Genomic DNA, 18,493 nt, shown 5'->3' on the forward strand with positions numbered 1-18,493 from the left:
GATATCATTTATCGCATCTCTTGCTTTTAATTCGGTAATATATAAAATACACTGCTGAACAATAACCACTAATATCTATATTTGTCTCCTGTATTTTATGACATTTTTATGATTGGTTTATGTACTACAAACACGTGCATTAAGTCTCAATTAAGTATGCAATGTAAAAAAAAAAAAAAAAAAAAAAAAATATATATATATATATATATATATATATATATATATATATATATATATATATATATATATATATATATATATATATATGCTGCATTTATTTAATTTAAAATGCAGTAAAAAACTTAATACAGTGAAATATTATTCTGATGTAAATCAGTTGATCTCTATGTGAATATATAGTAACGTGTAATTTATTCCTGTGATCAAAGCTGAATTGATCATAATTACTCCAGTCTTCAGTGTCAATCAAATTATTATTATTATTATTATTATTATTATTTTATTATTATTATTATTTATTTTTTTGTTATGTTTATTGTGTTTGACCGTTCATATTTACATTTAAAAAGCAGACATAAAATTAACTTAAAAGTTACTTTCTTTAGTTATTAATTACTTTTGATATATAGTAACTGGTAAATTAAAACTAACTAATTACTAATTTTCATTTATTTGCCCAACACTGGCCATCATATACCCAAAGCAACAATGCTACAGCATTCTCATAAGTAATAAGACGTTTATCTAAATAACGCTTTTTGGTGATTTTATCTATAGTCTTTCATGGTAGAGCACCTTTGCTTTCGTTTCCCCCTTCTCCATTACTTCCAAGAAACTGCACCGTATTGCAAACAATCAAACAAATCTCAAGTCTTGGAGTCGCGTTTCGAGATAGGGTGGTGTGTTGATTAGAGGTGAGGGGACACAGTGCCCTAGGGTGGCCGGGCCGGGCCCCCTGGGGCCCCCTCATGGCACCAACCCTGTACCATTGTATACATCAAAGTATACATCACAGTACCACAGTGACAGGTCTTAGAAGAGATGTACAAAACACACACAACACTTTACTTGCTGACACCTACAGCACTAATTCGCACTTTCACCGAGGATGTTATAAATCTTTTTCCTCTTTCTAAACCTCGGAGCTTTATTATCTTATATCTGAAGGTCCCCTTGAAGCACTTGATTGATGACAATATGTTCCATATCTAGACACTTTAGAAAGAAAAGCTGGAAGACTTTTAGAGGGTATGAAGAACCAGAATGTACACTAATGTACATTCTTGAAAAAAGAGCTGTTAGCATGTCGTGCTATAGACATGAAGGATACCTTAAATTGTGTTGCTTGTTGTGGAGAGATGCTGTTATTTTTCTAAGTGACAGGACCTATAATTTTCACATGGTGGATGATAAAATGGTTAAAAAAAAAAAAAAAATGAAAACACTGAGGGAAAATTTTAAGTGAGAAGTATGAACCAGAAGATAATAGGTACTTCAACAAGAAACACTCAAACTAGCAACCACATAACAACATGCTAAAAATACTAAAACACCATAGAAAACATATAGCCCAACCCTAGCAACCACCCAAAACATCTTAGCAACCACCTAACACAACACATTCTCATGAAATGTGTATACATAGTACAAATTGTATTTATTGTGCAATCTATATGCCAAAATTAGTTTTACATGCAAATGATACGCATTGTCACCCCATTGGGTAGGTTTAGTGGTGTGGGGTATGTGCCCATGTTCATATCATATGCATCATATACAGTATGCATTTCATGAGAACGTGTAGTGTTAGGTGGTTTTATAAAAAACAAATAAAAAATACAATTTGTGCTATAGATACGCATTTTCATGTGATCAGGCTGCCTAACAACATGAAAATAGCCAGAGCCAGCAAACAAACTTACCAATGTGAAATTATCTTAAACACTTGTACCTAGCAACCACCCAGAGCATATAAACTACTGTACCACGTAACATGGAAAAACACTCAGAACACTTTAAGGGGGGGGGGGGGGGGGGGGGGGTATGAAACACTCACTTTCAGTCAGTGTCATGTCAATCTTGAGTACCTATAGAGTAGCATTGCATCCTGCATATCTCCGAAAAGTCTTTCTTTTTTTTATAATTATATAAGAAAGATGCGCTGTTCCGAGTCTTTCCTAAAAAAGCCGAGCGGGTGGGGGCGTATCGTGTGAGCGGAGCTAAATATTGTGTTGAGTGCGTCGTAAAGCTGTGTTATCCCTAACAGCGGGAAAAAACTTTATTCAAAATAAAAAAATGGCTTTTAATCAGATACAGCCATACATCTATGATCCGGAATCAGACCCAGAGGCTGAAGTTGAACAGGAGCAGCAGCAAAAACGACTAGAGCAGGATGTCTCTATGTGGTACAAGTTATACACTAACTATATAATATGCTTAGCGGCTTGTGTTATTTACATATTTATACTTGAATTATATTGTCGTATTTTTTTTCTTTGAAGGTGTACATGTGGGAAGTGCAGTTGTGCACGTGTGTATGTGTGTGTGTGTGTGCGTGTTTACGCGTGGTTTGTGTAGACAATTGTAGTAAGCGGACTGGTTTTGCACGGCAGGCTAGTGTTTACATAGAAAGACATGGAATAGTAGCGCATTTGAATGAAGAAGCGCGCTTATTTAGTATATAATTTTTCCCCACTCTTTGTGTATTGTTGTTAGGAGTGCTTTTACAATACACAAACATAAAGTTACACATATAGTGGCCAGCTAAACAAATGTACACGCACTACACATCGCATGCTCCATTGATCAATTAACTATACGTGATCATGTTTGGGCTACTTGATTGGCATAGGCAAAAACACAGACATTTGAAGCACTCTTACTCACCGCCTGTGGAAATAAGGCTGGGACCTTATTTCGTTGGGACTGCTCCATCATTCAGCATTAGGCGATCGGAAAATCCGGCGTCGAACTGGGCCTTGTATATGGAACAGTTTGGACCGAAATGCAGTGAACAGACATAAACCTTTGCAGAACTCAGTTGCTGATCCGGAAAAGCAAATTCCATCCACTGTTGCCTTAACGCGGGGTTTTTTGGCAATCTGTACAGGGCTGTCTTGGTCTGGCAACCAAAAACGCACTTTTTTGGTGACATTGTTAATTTCTTGAAGTCACATCACCTGTGCAGCACAGCCTACGAGCCAGCGCTTTGATGGGCGTAGCCTGTTGCTTTCGCACTCTCCCTCTCTCTCTCACGTTTTTCCGGTAGAATTGCCCGTATGGCCCATACAAGGAAATTCCGACCTATTAACGTCAAGTGGACCCATGATCGAAAAAAACTTGCCGAAACTTATGACTAACCGGAAGTAGTATTTTTGACAAAGAAATACTCCCATCAAACGTCCACCTTAACTTTTGAAACTTTGTCCATGTTTAGTATGGGATTCCAAGTCTTTAACAGTGTAAAAAGATCAGTATGCATGAAACAGCATTTCACCCCCCCCTTTAAGAAACATTTAGCAACACCCTAGCAAACTATCCAGAGGACATCTTAGCAACCACCTATATCTTACCAACCACCTAGCAACAACATGCTAAAAAACACTCAGAACACTTTAGCAACCATATAACAGCACCCTAGCAACCACCTAACATGAAAAAGTAATATTCAGAACACTTTAACACTAACACTAACAGCAAACCATATAGCAACACCCTAACTACCACCCAAAACATTTAAGCAATGACTTAACAGCATGCAAAACACACAATCACTTTAGCAACTAAGCCGTACCCTAGCAACCACCTAACAGCATGCTAAAAAACAAACACAACACTTTACTGTATACAGTAGCTAGACCCTACCAACCGCCCAAAACAAACACCATAGCAACTACCTAACAACATGCTAAACATGCTACCTTATAATTTAGCAACCATATATATCGCTGCAAAGAAAAAATCCTTCTAAATAGGCACATTTGGCTCGGAACACCATGCGGAGACCCCTGGGGGTGTCCTTACGGTCCCATCCACTGCTGGTGTGGCTTTGGAGTGTCTATGGTGTGTTGAAATTGTGTTTGCAACAGCATGCCTGAGAGACACAGAGAGAGGTGGAACAAGGGTAAACCGCGCATCAGTAGTTTGATATCGTCCTCCCACACAAACAGCAATATTTGCCTTCCTCGTGTCGCCAAGCACTTATCGAGAAAGCCTGCAGCCTCCTGGGGATTGGCGAGAGCGATTTAGCCTCTGAAAAGAGGAGCCGCTTCCTTATCCTGCCATGCTAATCTGATCTCAGGTCTGAAGGCCTCTGTGTGCGCCGACTCGCTCTCACAGTCTCTCAGCTGTCTGTCTACAGCAGAGAGGTTTTGTTTGATCGCTCAGGTCTGAGATGGCGACCTGGATGAGAGATTGACTCAGCTCTAATCTGTCTTTGACAACTGAATTCTTATTACAAAGAGATTTTTTTTGGAGTCTAATAGAGGCAGGCTCTAATATGGGACTATTTTTACCTCACCTATTGAGAGAGTGTGTATGCAAGAGTAAGTTGAGAGCACAGATGAAAGAGGGTGAGAAGAAAAGTGGAAAAGATAGCATAGAGGCCAACGAGAAGGTGTAAGAAGAGAGAAAGGATAAGAAGATAAAAATAGTTTGTGTGAGGAAGTGAGACAACCAGAGAAAGAGTCATCAAGTCAATGAGAAACGGCAATGACAAATGGTTTGATAACGCAAAAGCTTCATGAGGAAATTAACATTTTATCAGGAAAATAGACATTGAAATTTGAGTGCATCTTGCATTACTATCAAAAGTGCTTTATCTGTATTCTAAGAAACAGTGGCGTAGCACCAAATTTTGGGCCCTGGGTACAAACCATCTTGCTGGGCCCCCGTACCATGTATGTGTATGTATAGAAAACGGACTTCCCTGCCTCGGGCCCTGGTTACTCAGTACCCTTTATCCCCCCAGTCCCACGCCCCTGCTAAGAAATATTATACATCTGAAGAGTTTGTGGATTATTTCTGGCATGAATGAAACAAACAGATCTCATGAACAACTAGCTGTCTAGAATAGAGATTTCTGGATAAACTACTCTCATACCATTAAAAACATAATGCATACGCTCTAAAAAAATACTGGGGTGTTTCAAACCATGTTTGAATTGGGTCACATATGGAAAAAAAAAAAACTTTACTGTTAGTTTAAATTAAACAGTTTAAACCTAGGTTCATTTAAACCAACAGTTTAAACAGGGTTGTCCACATCTGACCCAAACATGGGTTGAAACAACCCAGTATTTTTTAGAGTAATGATATTGTATGACCAGGCAGACCATTATATTTGTAAACAAAACTTAACTAAATGCTTTGTGTTGTGCCATTTATAAAGCTTAATAAAGTGATATGACTCTTTAATTCTCTTTAATTCGTTAATGGTCCAGGCTAATTTAGTTTCATTATTCATAATATACACTAATTAAATTATGCTATAATCACAACAATACATTTAAAAGCTGATATATATATATATATATATATATATATATATATATATATATATATATATATATATATATATATATATATATATATATATATATATATATATATATATATATATCTTTTTTTTTTTTCTTAAGTTATTAGATGAAATGTACATACTATTATATGTACATCCAGCTTTTCCATTTATTGTAACAGCGACGACCTGCACTGTCACTTATATGTTATATGTTTCCAGAGGCCATAATTTGCGTGGTATCATTGCTTTAGTTATTTTATTCATCGAGGTCCTCTCTCAGGGCCTGCTTCTCTGCATCGTGCCACGCTACATCACAGGAGATTAATGTCAAACCCTCAAACGCTACTCTGCGTAACTAAAACACACTCCTCCCATCCTGGAGACTTCAATTCGTTCAATTAAAAAAGACCGTCACACGCAGAGACAAGTATAAAGCGTGAGTATACCGATGGACAGACTAGGTTGTCAGTCATAATGGCTTGAAAGCCTTGCCACCCAAACGTCTGCCATCTTGTCCTTTTTGAAACATGAAAAACTGACATCTGAATGCCCCAACATCAGTCCATCATTCATCTCTATCTTCTTCCTTCCTGATTCCCTGCTGGTGCTGAGAGAGAGAGAGAGAGAGAGAGAGAGAGAGAGAGAGAGAGAGAGAGAGAGAGAGAGAGAGAGAGAGAGAGAGAGAGAGAGAGAGAGAGAGAGAGAGAGAGAGAGAGAGAGAGAGAGAGAGAGAGAGAGAGAGAGAGAGGAGAGAGAGAGAGAGAGAGAGAGAGAGAGGAGACGAGAAGAGAGAGAGAGAGGAACATGTTGTGATGGTGTGTAAGCTGTTAAATGACAGATTCAGGACAGCCTATTTCAGATAGTTTGTAATTGGACTGTGTGCACAATGTAAAATATGATTCATGTGGGAGAGGGACATTTATGTTTAAAACCTACTTGTAAAAGTTATCTCAGAGCTAATGGTTTAAGAGGATCAGAGTTTCGCAGTTCACAGAAGAGTTGTAAAATGATTTTATCAAATAGAATGATATTTAGAAACACTTACCTGGACACAGTGGGACATGTAGCACTGTTTCTTTAATTGTACTCATTCCTAGCTTGTTTAAGTACAAATCGTAATAATGGAATGATACGCTTGTTACACAAAATTTTATAGCCAATCATAATAGAGCTCATGTCCTATTGAAATCTTTAGGTAAACATAGCTTGTCATTACATGATTGGGAGGGAGACATTCCCATTATGAACAGGATCTGATTACACAAAAATCTTTGTGGTAACACTTTATTTTTAAGGTTCAGTTATTAACTAGTTGCTTATTAGCATGCATATTACTAGGACATTGGCTGTTTATTAGAACTTATAATACATATATTAATGCCTTATTCTGCACAACCTTATTCTACATCTCTTAATCCTACCCAATACCTAAACTTAAATGCTACAAAACTACCTTACTAACCATTAATAAGCAGTAAATTTGGAGTTTATTGAGGCAAAAGTCATTGTTAATAGTGAATATGCTTTCCCCATACTAAAGTGTTACCATCTTTGTAGTGCAGGATGAGTCATTAATCATTCATTTTTGGATGTTCCAAAAGTATTGAAACACCTGTCCAAATAGTTGAATTGAGGTGTTTAATCACTTCCCAAATGTATATACTTAAACACCTAGGCATTCAGACTGCTTCTACAAACAAATCACAGAGCGGGGTCAGCACATGCTGAGGCACACAGTGTGCAAAATCAGCTAACTTTCTGCAAAGTTAATAGCTACATACCTTCGAACTATGTGTCACTTTTGTTCAAGAACAGTGTGTGTAACAATGGGTTTTCATGGCCGAGCAGCTGCATCCAAGCCTTACATCACCAATTGCAATGTGTTGGATGCAGTGGTGTAAAGCACGCTACCACTGGGCTTTAGAACAGTGGAGACATGCTCTCTGGAGGATAAATCCCTCTCATTTGTCTGGCAATCCAATGGACGAGTCTGGGTTTGATGGTTGCCACAAATACTTGCCTGACTGCAATGTGCCAAGTGTAAAGTCTAGAATGCCAGTGCTGTAAAGCACGCAGCCACTGGACTCTAGAACAGTGGAGATGATTCATGCTTCTCTGTCTGGCAATCCAATGAACGAGTCTGGGTTGGTGGTTGTCACGAGTACTTGCCTGATTACATTGTGCCAAGTGTAAAGTTTGGTGGAGGGATATTGTGGTGTGGGGTTGTTTTTCATGAGTTGGGCTTGGCCCCTTATTTCCAGTTAAAATAACATTTAATGCTCTAGCATACCAAGACATTTTGGACAATTTAATGCTAACAAACTCTGTGGGAATAGTTTGGGGATATCCCTTTCTAGTCCAACATGACTGCGCACCAATGCAAAAACGAAGGTCCATAAAGACATGGATGAGTGAGATTGGTGTAGAGGAACTTGACTGGCCTGCACAGAGTCCTGACCTCAACCTGATAGAACACCTTTGGGATGAATTAGAGCAGAGGCATTCTCGTCCAACATCATGCCTGACTTCACAAATGTGCTTCTAGAAGAATGGTCAAAAACTCCCATAAACACACTTTACTAAAACTTTTGGAAAGCCTTCCTAGGAGAGTTGATGCTGTATTAGGTGCAAAGGGTGGGCCAACTCCACATTAAACCCTACGGATTAAGAATGAAATGTCATTAAAGTTCATGTGTATGTAAAGGCAGATGTGTCACAACTTGTATAGTGTATCTTGAGAAATATAGTGTATCTTGAGATAGAGATAGCATGTTAAATGCGTACAATGGCAAAAAAAAAAAAATATTTAGGATCACACAGGTGGATTCAAAGCTAACAGAAGTAGACTAAAAGCTACAAAACTCAAATTCCACACCATACTGTCTTAAAGGTACAGTAGCAAAAACATTTTGGTATAACAATGAGTGGATTCATAGCATAAAAATAAAATGATAAAGTGTAGCATTCTGCAATGATCATGTTATGTATGACATACCATATTGCTGAATGCCACCCCAGTGTGTGATTGTATTTGTCAAAAGTGATACTTTTGAAAGCCAATGTTTTTCAAGTGTCAACATAACTTTTCAATTTCTGACAAACTTATAATAGAACTGGTTAATTGTACCTGTGTTTTTTGTGTTAGCATCAAATGCAACATCAATACACTTTTATAACTGTAGACCATCTACAGTGTCACATTGACATCGTTCCTGCAACTTTCTCACTGATAACTTTCTCAATCACTTGGTCCAAAGTATGCGCTAACCAAACCATCTGTCCTGTCTATCTTGGTCCTCATTAGTAAGTGGATTCACATTTAGGATGTTTCACATTGGCATGTTTCTTCATCTCTCCAAAGTCATTTTGGTATGTTGGATGCTGCAAAATCTTGAGACAGTTAATTCACTAATGTCATTTGGAACACATCAGTGTGATGTTGGTAAAGTCGAGCATGATTGTGAAGGAGTTTCAATTAGCACAGAGGTTTGAGGAAGTTAGGAATACAGTGAAGCTGATGGGATCAACGTCATGCGAAATTAGCACTCACCAGCGTTGGACAAACCTTAAGCTCAAGTGGATTCTGTGATGTACTTGAACTTGTTCTGGTCTTGTTTAAGGATGCGATCTGTAGCCATAAATATGAGAAAAAAGTTATGCATCTTTCCCTGAAAGTGCATCCATATTTCCTACTTTCTGAATTTTTATCAATTGCTAAGTTTGTCTTAAAGAGAATGTTCACTCAAGAATGAATATGGTCCTTCTTTCCTCATCTTGTTTCAAACGGACATGGATCTTGGAATACAAAAGGGAAATTGATGAATATACTGACTTATACTTATATATGAATAAATATAATTGCGTGTACAGTGCATCCAAAAAGTATTTGCAGTGCTTAAATGGTTAGTTCACCCAAAAATGAAATTTATGTCATTAATGACTAATGTCGTTCCACACCCGTAAGACCTCAATTAATCATTTAAGATATTTTATATTTAGTTCGAGAGTGTATGCAAGTGTATACACACTATACTGTCCATGTCCAGAAAGGTAATAAAAACATCATTAAAGTTGTCCATGTGACATCAGTTAGTTAATTAGAATCTCCTGAAGCATCGAAAATACATTTTGGTAAAAAAAAAAAAAAATCACACTAAATCTTTATTCAGCATTGTCTTCTCTTCTGGTTTTGTTTTCAGTCCTCAAATAAAGATTCAAAAGGTTTTGAATCAGTGTATTGATTCATGATTCGGATCTCCAATATCACGTGATTTTAGCAGTTTGATTCTCGATCTAAAGCATGAATCAATACGCTGATTCACAACCGTTTGAATCTTTATTTGAGGATTGAAAACAAAACCGGAAGAGAAGACATTGCTGAATAAAATCGTAGTTTTTGTGATTTTTGGACCAAAAAGTATTTTCGATGCTTCAAGAGATTTTAATTAACTAACTGATGTTACATATGAACTACTTTGATGATGGTTTTATTCTGAACATGGACAGTATAGTGTACATACTCTTGCATGCGCTCTCAAACTAAATAAAAAATATCTTAAAGGGAGGGTTGAAACACTCAGTTTCAGTCAATCTCATGTCATTCTTGAGTACCTATAGAGTAGTATTGCATCCTTCATATCTCCAAAAAGTCTTTAGTTTTATTATATTTATAAAAGAAATATAGTCTTTCCGGAAAAAAACGAGCGCCTGGAGGCGTATCGAGTGGGCAGAGCTAAAGAATGACGAGTGCGCACAAAGCGGTGACATCCTCAAGCGTGGAGAAGAAAACGCTACCCTAAATAAACCATGGATATCAATCAGATTCATCTAATACATATATGATACAGAATCAGAACCTTTATCATTGGGACCGCTCCATCAAAAACACACTTCTTTGGTAACTGTTGATTTCGTGAAGTTCTGTGACAGCAGTGACTGTGTAAACAAATGTATTGCATTGTATTGTATTGCAAATGTATTGCAGCTAAACAAATGTATTGCATGCTCCATTGATAAATTAACTAACGTTATACACAATCGTGTTGTTTACTGATGTTTACTTACGCGACGATAGCCAACAACATTTGAAGCAGTTTTACTCACCGACTGTTCCCAAAGCAGGGCCGTGAACCTTTATCACTGGGACCACTCCATCAAAAACACACTTCTTTGGTAACTGTTGATTTCGTGAAGTCCTGTGACAGCAGTGACTGTGGAGATCCACTTTTGCGACACGACTGAAGCGATGTTGTGAAGCTTCCCTTCATTTCTGCGTTCAAATCAGTTCAAATGCAGCGCTGCCTTCCCGGAATGCTGTGCTGAAGCGTTGAAGTCGCTTGATGTCACCCATAGGAATTTAGTGGAGTGCGGCGCGACCATAGGAAGTGTTCATGGATGATGGATCTGCACCTTGAGAGCAGTGTTTATGGGCGTGCATTTCCTCTCTCGCTCTAGTCATGCACGCGCACCCTTCCCGACCCATACAAGGACCTTCCACTCTGTCGACATCAAGCCGACCCATACTCGAAAAAAACTCTTCGAAACTTGTGAAAAACTGGAAGGAGTATTTTTGACACAGAAATACTCAATCAAACGTCCAACATTAGTCTTTGAAACTTTGTCTGTATTTAGGATGGGAATCCTAAATTCTGAATCCTGTCTTTAACAGTGTAAAAAGCTCAGTATGCATGAAACAGCATTTCACTGTGTGCGTACTGTGACAGTTAGAAGACGTCTGTGTGAAGCTAATCTATTTTAAAGAATCCCCCACAAAGTCTCTCTGTTAAAAAAAAGGCATGTGCAGAAGAGGTTACAATTTGCCAAAGAACACATCAACTGGCCTAAAGAGAAATGGAGGAACATTTTGTGGACTGATGAGAGTAAAATTGTTCTTTTTGGGTCCAAGGGCCACAGGCAGTTTGTGAGACAACCCCCAAACTCTGAATTCAAGCCACAGTACACAGTGAAGACAGTGAAGCATGGAGGTGCAAGCATCATGATATGGGCATGTTTCTCCTACTATGGTGTTGGGCCTATTTATCGCATACCAGGGATCATGGATCAGTTTGCATATGTTAAAATACTTGAAGAGGTCATGTTGCCCTATGCTGAAGAGGACATGCCCTTGAAACGGTTGTTTCAACAAGACAATGACCCAAAACACACTAGTAAACGGGCAAAGTCTTGGTTCCAAACCAACAAAATTAATGTTATGGAGTGGCCAGCCCAATCTCCAGACCTTAATCCAATTGAGAACTTGTGGGGTGATATCAAAAATGCTGTTTCTGAAGCAAAACCAAGAAATGTGAATGAATTGTGGAATGTTGTTAAAGAATCATGGAGTGGAATAACAGCTGAGAGGTGCCACAAGTTGGTTGACTCCATGCCACACAGATGTCAAGCAGTTTTAAAAAACTGTGGTCATACAACTAAATATTAGTTTAGTGATTCACAGGATTGCTAAATCCCCCCCAAAAAATGTTTGTACAAAATAGTTTTGAGTTTGTACAGTCAAAGGTAGACACTGCTATTTTTTTGAACACACCCCTTTCAACTAATTGCCCAATTGCACAGCCTTAAGAGCGTGCATATCATGAATGCTGGGTCTTGTTTGTTTTCTGACAATCTACTGAACCTACTGGTAACTTGTTTGCCACGTAGCAATAAAAAATATACTAAAAACCTTGATTATTCTGGTTAGTCACATTGTACTGCTATTATTTTGAACAAGACTGTATATATATATATATATATATATATATATATATATATATATATATATATATATATATATATATATATATATATATATATATATATATATATATATATATATATACGTAACTATTCATTGCCTTTGTCATGACACTCAAAATTGAGCTCAGGTGCATCCTGTTTCCACTGATCATCACTGAGCTGTTTCTACCATAGATATCCATAATAAAGGCTAGATGTCTTACGGCGGCGTGATCTGTACGAACATAAATACTATTATCTCGCTGAAATCTTGACGGATTTACAAATGATTTGGTTTCTTACAAACGTTATTAACATGGCTAAAAATCTGGATGCTTTAACACTTTGAAATTGCAGCTTTTCGTTTCAATAAAAGACTTAATCATGCAGCTTGTGTAAAAAAAAAACCCTATAACTCTGTGCCAGTACTTCACACAATTATTCTGCTTGTTTCCTAAGAAACCACAGGGTCTCAGCTTTCTAAAGAGGTAAGGCATTTGATGGTAGGCAAAATTAGTCAGGAAAAGTGATCTCTGAAGTAGGCACAGTGAAATATAGGGGGGGAAATCCTAGTAAATTGCGTTTTTGAAGTTAAAATAAACTTAGTTTGCATGTTTGTTTTTTTTCATTAATTTTTTTTAAATACAAATTATTTTATTATAATAGTGATATTCTTATTATAAAGTGTGTGTATATATATATATATATATATATATATATATATATATATATATATATTTGCACCGTTTTAGTAGCCTATATTGATTTAACATAAATACCTTGTATGTGTATATTCATTGCACCTATCTGTTCTGTTCAATGTTACTTTCATATTGAAGTCCATGGTTATAATTATTCATAAGTAGGTAGTGAGATAACTACATCTCTGACATTTATAACAAACGAAACCGTTTGAAAATCGGTTGAAATTTGAGCAAGTTATGGTTATTTAAAAGTACATGCACTATTAAAACACACTGTTACGAGTGAGTGAGCTGCCTGTGACAAGATGGCCGCCAGTTGCGGACGGCGACCTCCATTGGCCGCGCTGTTGGTCACACTGTTGACCTCCATTGGCCGCCATCCGCAACTGGCACGAGACATCTAGCCTTAATTATATATCTATAATATCTATGGTTTCTACAACTTGGTTGGATTCCACCTGTGATAAATCAATTTAATTGGATATGATTTGGAAAGGCACATACATGTCTATATAACAACAGCCCGCTGAACACTTTCATCTGGCCCACGAGGGAGTTTTAAGAAATATTTCACAAAAGTAACGGTTTTGGTTCAGAATTACTATTTTGATGCAATACAGGCAAACACCACTAGATGGCAGTATAGCAGGCAGCATACTTTTAAGCCGAGTTCACACTGCCCGATTTTAGCCCAGATTTTGACTCGCCGACAGGTTTTTTGCGAAATTGCCGACAAATGCCTGAACTCATACGCAAAACGGTGCTTGTGCACGTAAGTGACAATCACGCAGTGTGAATGATCAAAGAGAGAATCGCAGATGCCTGCAAGATATTTGCCATGCCAAAAATCTGGAGCTGTCTGCGATTAAAACTCATGCTGTGTGAAATGTGCTCTGACTGAAAATTACATTTGTGATGACCGACGACCAATGAAAGAGTGAGATACAGGGCAGCGGGAGGAGGGGAGGAATTATAGACAGGGAAGGAGGAGTTATAGACAGAATATCAGTATTTGAATAGATATATTTAGAATTCTATCAAACAGAAACAAAGCCCAAACATTTGCATGGCCAGCCGCAGCAGCAGCACATTACAAAATTATTTATTTACCTCCAGCTCTCTTTGCAGAACATAATCCTTGCTCCCTCGGTCTCTCCAACAATTTCCTCCTCCATAATCTTTTTTCTTTTTCACCACAAATCAGCACATAGACAATTTGAAGCAAACTTTGTGCAGTTTATCATTTTAAATAACAATTCCAAGTCTCGCGCGAGAACTCTTACTTGTCACATCATTTACTTGTCACATCGCAAGCGTAGTTGGGAAACGTAGTTCGCGCACCGGAGAGAAAGAGAGTTGTCTGAGATTCTTTCTCCTGTATAGTCATGCAGTGTGAAACTCCCTGTCGCCAAACCATCGTGCAGTGTGAACACAGTAGTGACTGAATGCTACCCCAGATAGTCATGCAAGTGTGAAAAGAGCAGTGACCCGATGAGTTTGAAAATTGTGCAGTCTGAACTAGGCTTTAGGCACTAACTACATGCTAACCCTACTGTAGAATTAGAATGTTGTCTGTAATAATAAATCAGACAAAACATTTTGAGTGGTGAAAAAAAGAAAAGTGGACTCTGCGTGCAAAATACTTTTTACCAGTGTCGGACAGAAGGCCGTTTGTCTAATATGCCAAGAAAGTACTGCTGTTTTTAAAGAGTTTTTCAAGCAAGCATTCAAATTATGCTGCAAACCTGTCATCTGCAGAAAAGGCAAACAAGGCTTTAAAACTTTACAAAAACTTAAAAGCCCAGCAAAATACATTTACAAAACAATGCTCTATTCAAGAATCCAAAACTAAAGCTAGTTATGTACTGGCACATAAAATTGCAAAGCACAGCAAGCCTTTTTCGGATGGGGAATTTGTAAAAGACTGTATGGTGGAAACTACTGGCATACTTGAGAAAATTAGCTTATCGCGGAGAACAATTACCATGCGCATGGAAGTGGTTGCTGAGGAGCGCTACTCTCTGAACTAAAAAAAAAGCAGACGGCTCAGTCTTTTTTCTATCACACTTGATAAAAGTACCGTCATCACAGACATTGCACAACTTTTGATTTTTGTCAGATAAATAAATGAAAAATTTGAAATAACTCCCCGGGATGGAATCAGTGATGGGAATGACAGGGGTTTGTATGAAAGTGTCCCCCTGCTTGGAAAAAAAATGACCTGCCGTGGAGAAAGCTGGCAAGCGTCACAACAGATGGATTCCCAAATCTAACAAGTAAAACATTGGGCTGCTAAGAAGGTTAAGGCCTGAACTCAGAAGAACTGATTTTTCTTCACTGTATAATACACCAGGAATCCCTGTGTAAAAGTGTGTTGAAGCTAGAAAATGTTGTCAAAGTGGTTGTGAAGCTTGCAAACTTTATACGGGCAAGAGTGCTTAACCATCTACACTTCATTCAGCTCCCTAACAAAACGGAGGCTGAGCACCATGACCTCTTCTACCATTCATATATGCGCAAGCTAAGTCTCTGCAAAGTGTGTCACTGTGTCTGGGATCTAAAAGGAGATATTGCAACGTTCCTCAATACAGTTGGCAAAACTGACGACTTCCCTGAACAAAAAGACACAGACTGGCTGGCCGACCTCATATTCGGTGTGGCTACAATGAGGCATCTGAACAATCTCAATTTGAAACTTCAGGGAAAGGACGTTTTTGTCCATGAACTGTCCAGCAACGTGAAAGCATTCAAGACCAAGCTTGTATTGTTCTCCAGACAGATATCCAGCTGAGATTTGGCTCGTGATGAGGGATGAGGGGTCCTTTCCCTCATTCCCTTCCCTACACTGGCCAGACTAAGCAATACTAACCAATAACACAGTCTTACAGTGAGAGGTACGGCAGCACTTTGATCAACCTGTATGCAGAATTTTCTCGTCGTTTCAAAGACTTTGCAAAAAGAGGCTGAGCTTGAATTCGTCTTATGCTCCCTATCTTTCGACAGTGAGAAAGCACCACCATACACACTACTGGAACTCATCGGCATCCAGTGTGACAGTATTTTGAGGGAGAAGTTTCAGACAGCACCAGTTAATATGTTTTAGGCCTCACTGGATGAAAAATAAAAATCCCAAACATTAAAAAGCATGCCCAAAGAACACTTGTTTTAGTTGCATCCACATGTGTGAACAAACCTGCTCCACATCTACTATATAAGGTAGTTACCATTGCATGTCAGAGCACACACTAAGCCATGAAGTCCAATGAATTGTCTGTAGACCTCAGAGACAGGATTTTATCATGCACAGATCTCAGGAAAGTTACAGACAATTTCTGCAGCATTGAAGGTCCCAATGAGCACAGTGGCCTCCATTATCCATTAATGGAAAAAGTAGAGAACCTGATGGTCACTCTGACAGAGCGCCAATGTTTTTCTTTAGAGAGGAGAACCTTCCAGAACAACAAATATCTCTGCTGCACTCTACCAATCAGTATGGTATCAGTATGGTAGAGTATCCAGATAGAAGCTACTCCTCAGTAAAAGAGACATGACAGCATGGAGTTTTCCAAAAGGCATCTGAAGGACTTTCAGACTATGATCAACTAAATTCTCTGGTCTGATGAAACAAAGATTGAACTCTTTGACATTAATGGCAAGCGTCATGTCTGGTGGAAACCAGGCATCGCTTATTACCTGGCCAATGCCATCCACAGTGAAGCATGGTGGTGGCAGCATCATGCTGTGGGGATTTTTTTCATCAGCAGGAATTTGGAGAATATAAACATCAGAGAAAGTCTTTCATCAGAGAAAATAGTCCTCAAATATGGTGGGAATGATGCCAATGAACTAATAGTATTTGCCATCCGTTTCAGAGTTTTTTTTTTTTTTTTTGGTATTATGTAAGACTATCTTATAGCTTTGAAAGACTTGAAATATTGTCCACATATGGACCACCTTGATAATATATTTTGCATCTTGACAGCCCTAGTCATCATTTACTTTCATTACACTGAAAAGAGTGGCCAGGAAAAAGCTCACTTTTGTGTTCCACAGAAGAAAGTGTCACGTGGGTTTGAAAGAAAATGACAAAAATGTTATTTTTAGGTAAGCGGTTTCTTTAAAATAGATTTAACAGCACATAAATTGATACAAGTACAAACACACACTCTTAAAGATGCATTAATGACTTTTCAGCCTGATAGATGATCATCCCTTTTCCTGCCATCGCTCTTTTCCTCCCATAATCTTCTACATTCTCTCTCTCTCTCTCTCTCTCTCTCTCTCTCTCTCTCTCTCTCTCTCTCTCTCTCTCTCTCTCTCTCTCTCTCTCTCTCTCTCTCTCTCTCTCTCTCTCTCTCTTTACCCATCTATTCCACTCTCTTGCTTTTTTTCTTTTTCCTTCATTCTTTCTCTCGTCTGTCCTTTGGATCTGTCATTGGTATAATCTTCAGTCAGACAGCACGCAGGCCATTAAAATCAGCTCAAGCTCTGTCATTGCTTTGCTCACTTCCTGTCTCTCCCTTGTCTTGTTTCCTTGTCAACTACCATGACAGTAGCTGAAAATATTTTCATGCAAACACACACTTACACACGCTTATGTTTTATGCATATGCACACATATTCTGAGGACCCATGGAGGAAACACACACACACACACACACACACACACACACACACACACACACACACACACACACACACACACACACACACACACACACACACACACACACACACACACACACACACACACACACACACACACACACACACACACACACACACAGTCAAATAGCTAAACCAGCAGTGAAATACACACAATTACCAGCTTCCTGAAAGAGGGGTGGGAATGAAGTTTGTGGATGCGCTAACAGTTAATTTATTTTAAATGAAAACCAACTCATAAACATCCAGACACTCACACAAACACACAAACACTATCTTATGGACTCAGAAACATGCAATTATTGTTAATTGAGGAGAAAAGTCTCACTGGGGCAAAATTGATCAATTTCACACTGAGTGGATATAGAGAAACAGATGCAGTGAGGGAGAACGAGAGAGATAGGATAACCGAGGGAAGGATTGGAGTAAAGGAAATATATACAAAGTGAAAGAATTAATGAATAAATTAGACACAAGAAACAAGAAAGTAGATTATGTAATAGATTTATAATTCCTGTCAAAATTCGGACACACATATGAATGAGCAAAAATGTAAAAGCCTGCATTAGATTATAGAGACTCTTCATAATCATAATGCACAGAGAGCAATTATTGGGCAGCACTGTTTCAGCCATTTCTACAGTGACACTACATGAGCCTAATAAAATAAGAGCAGTAATTAAAGATGAATTAAAACATTTGGCATTCAACAGCATCTAAACTCATATTATTGTGAGCTATAAAAGTGATGTTTGCTTGATAATGTGTGCTTGTTAATTACTTTTTATTTAATATTGCCTTCTCTGTTCATGCTTTGGCCTTTAAAGAACGTGAGACTGAAAAAAACATAGGGAGACAAAAAGTAAAAATAGGACTTTTTATGTCTTACGTAAAAGAGCGGTAACTC

At 38.1% G+C, this 18,493-nt stretch overlaps 1 protein-coding gene and 1 pseudogene across 1 annotated transcript in view; both read left to right on the forward strand.

Moving 5' to 3' along the window:
* LOC137062800 (reticulon-4 receptor-like 1) overlaps nt 1-18,493 on the forward strand; it is a 232,126-nt gene that overhangs the window by 172,151 nt on the left and 41,482 nt on the right. The gene's annotated exons all lie outside the window — the stretch shown is intronic.
* Nucleotides 12,433-15,736, forward strand: LOC137063139 (general transcription factor II-I repeat domain-containing protein 2B-like; annotated as a pseudogene).

The sequence above is a fragment of the Pseudorasbora parva genome, chromosome 23, assembly GCF_024679245.1.
Source record: "Pseudorasbora parva isolate DD20220531a chromosome 23, ASM2467924v1, whole genome shotgun sequence".
NCBI lineage: Eukaryota > Metazoa > Chordata > Actinopteri > Cypriniformes > Gobionidae > Pseudorasbora > Pseudorasbora parva.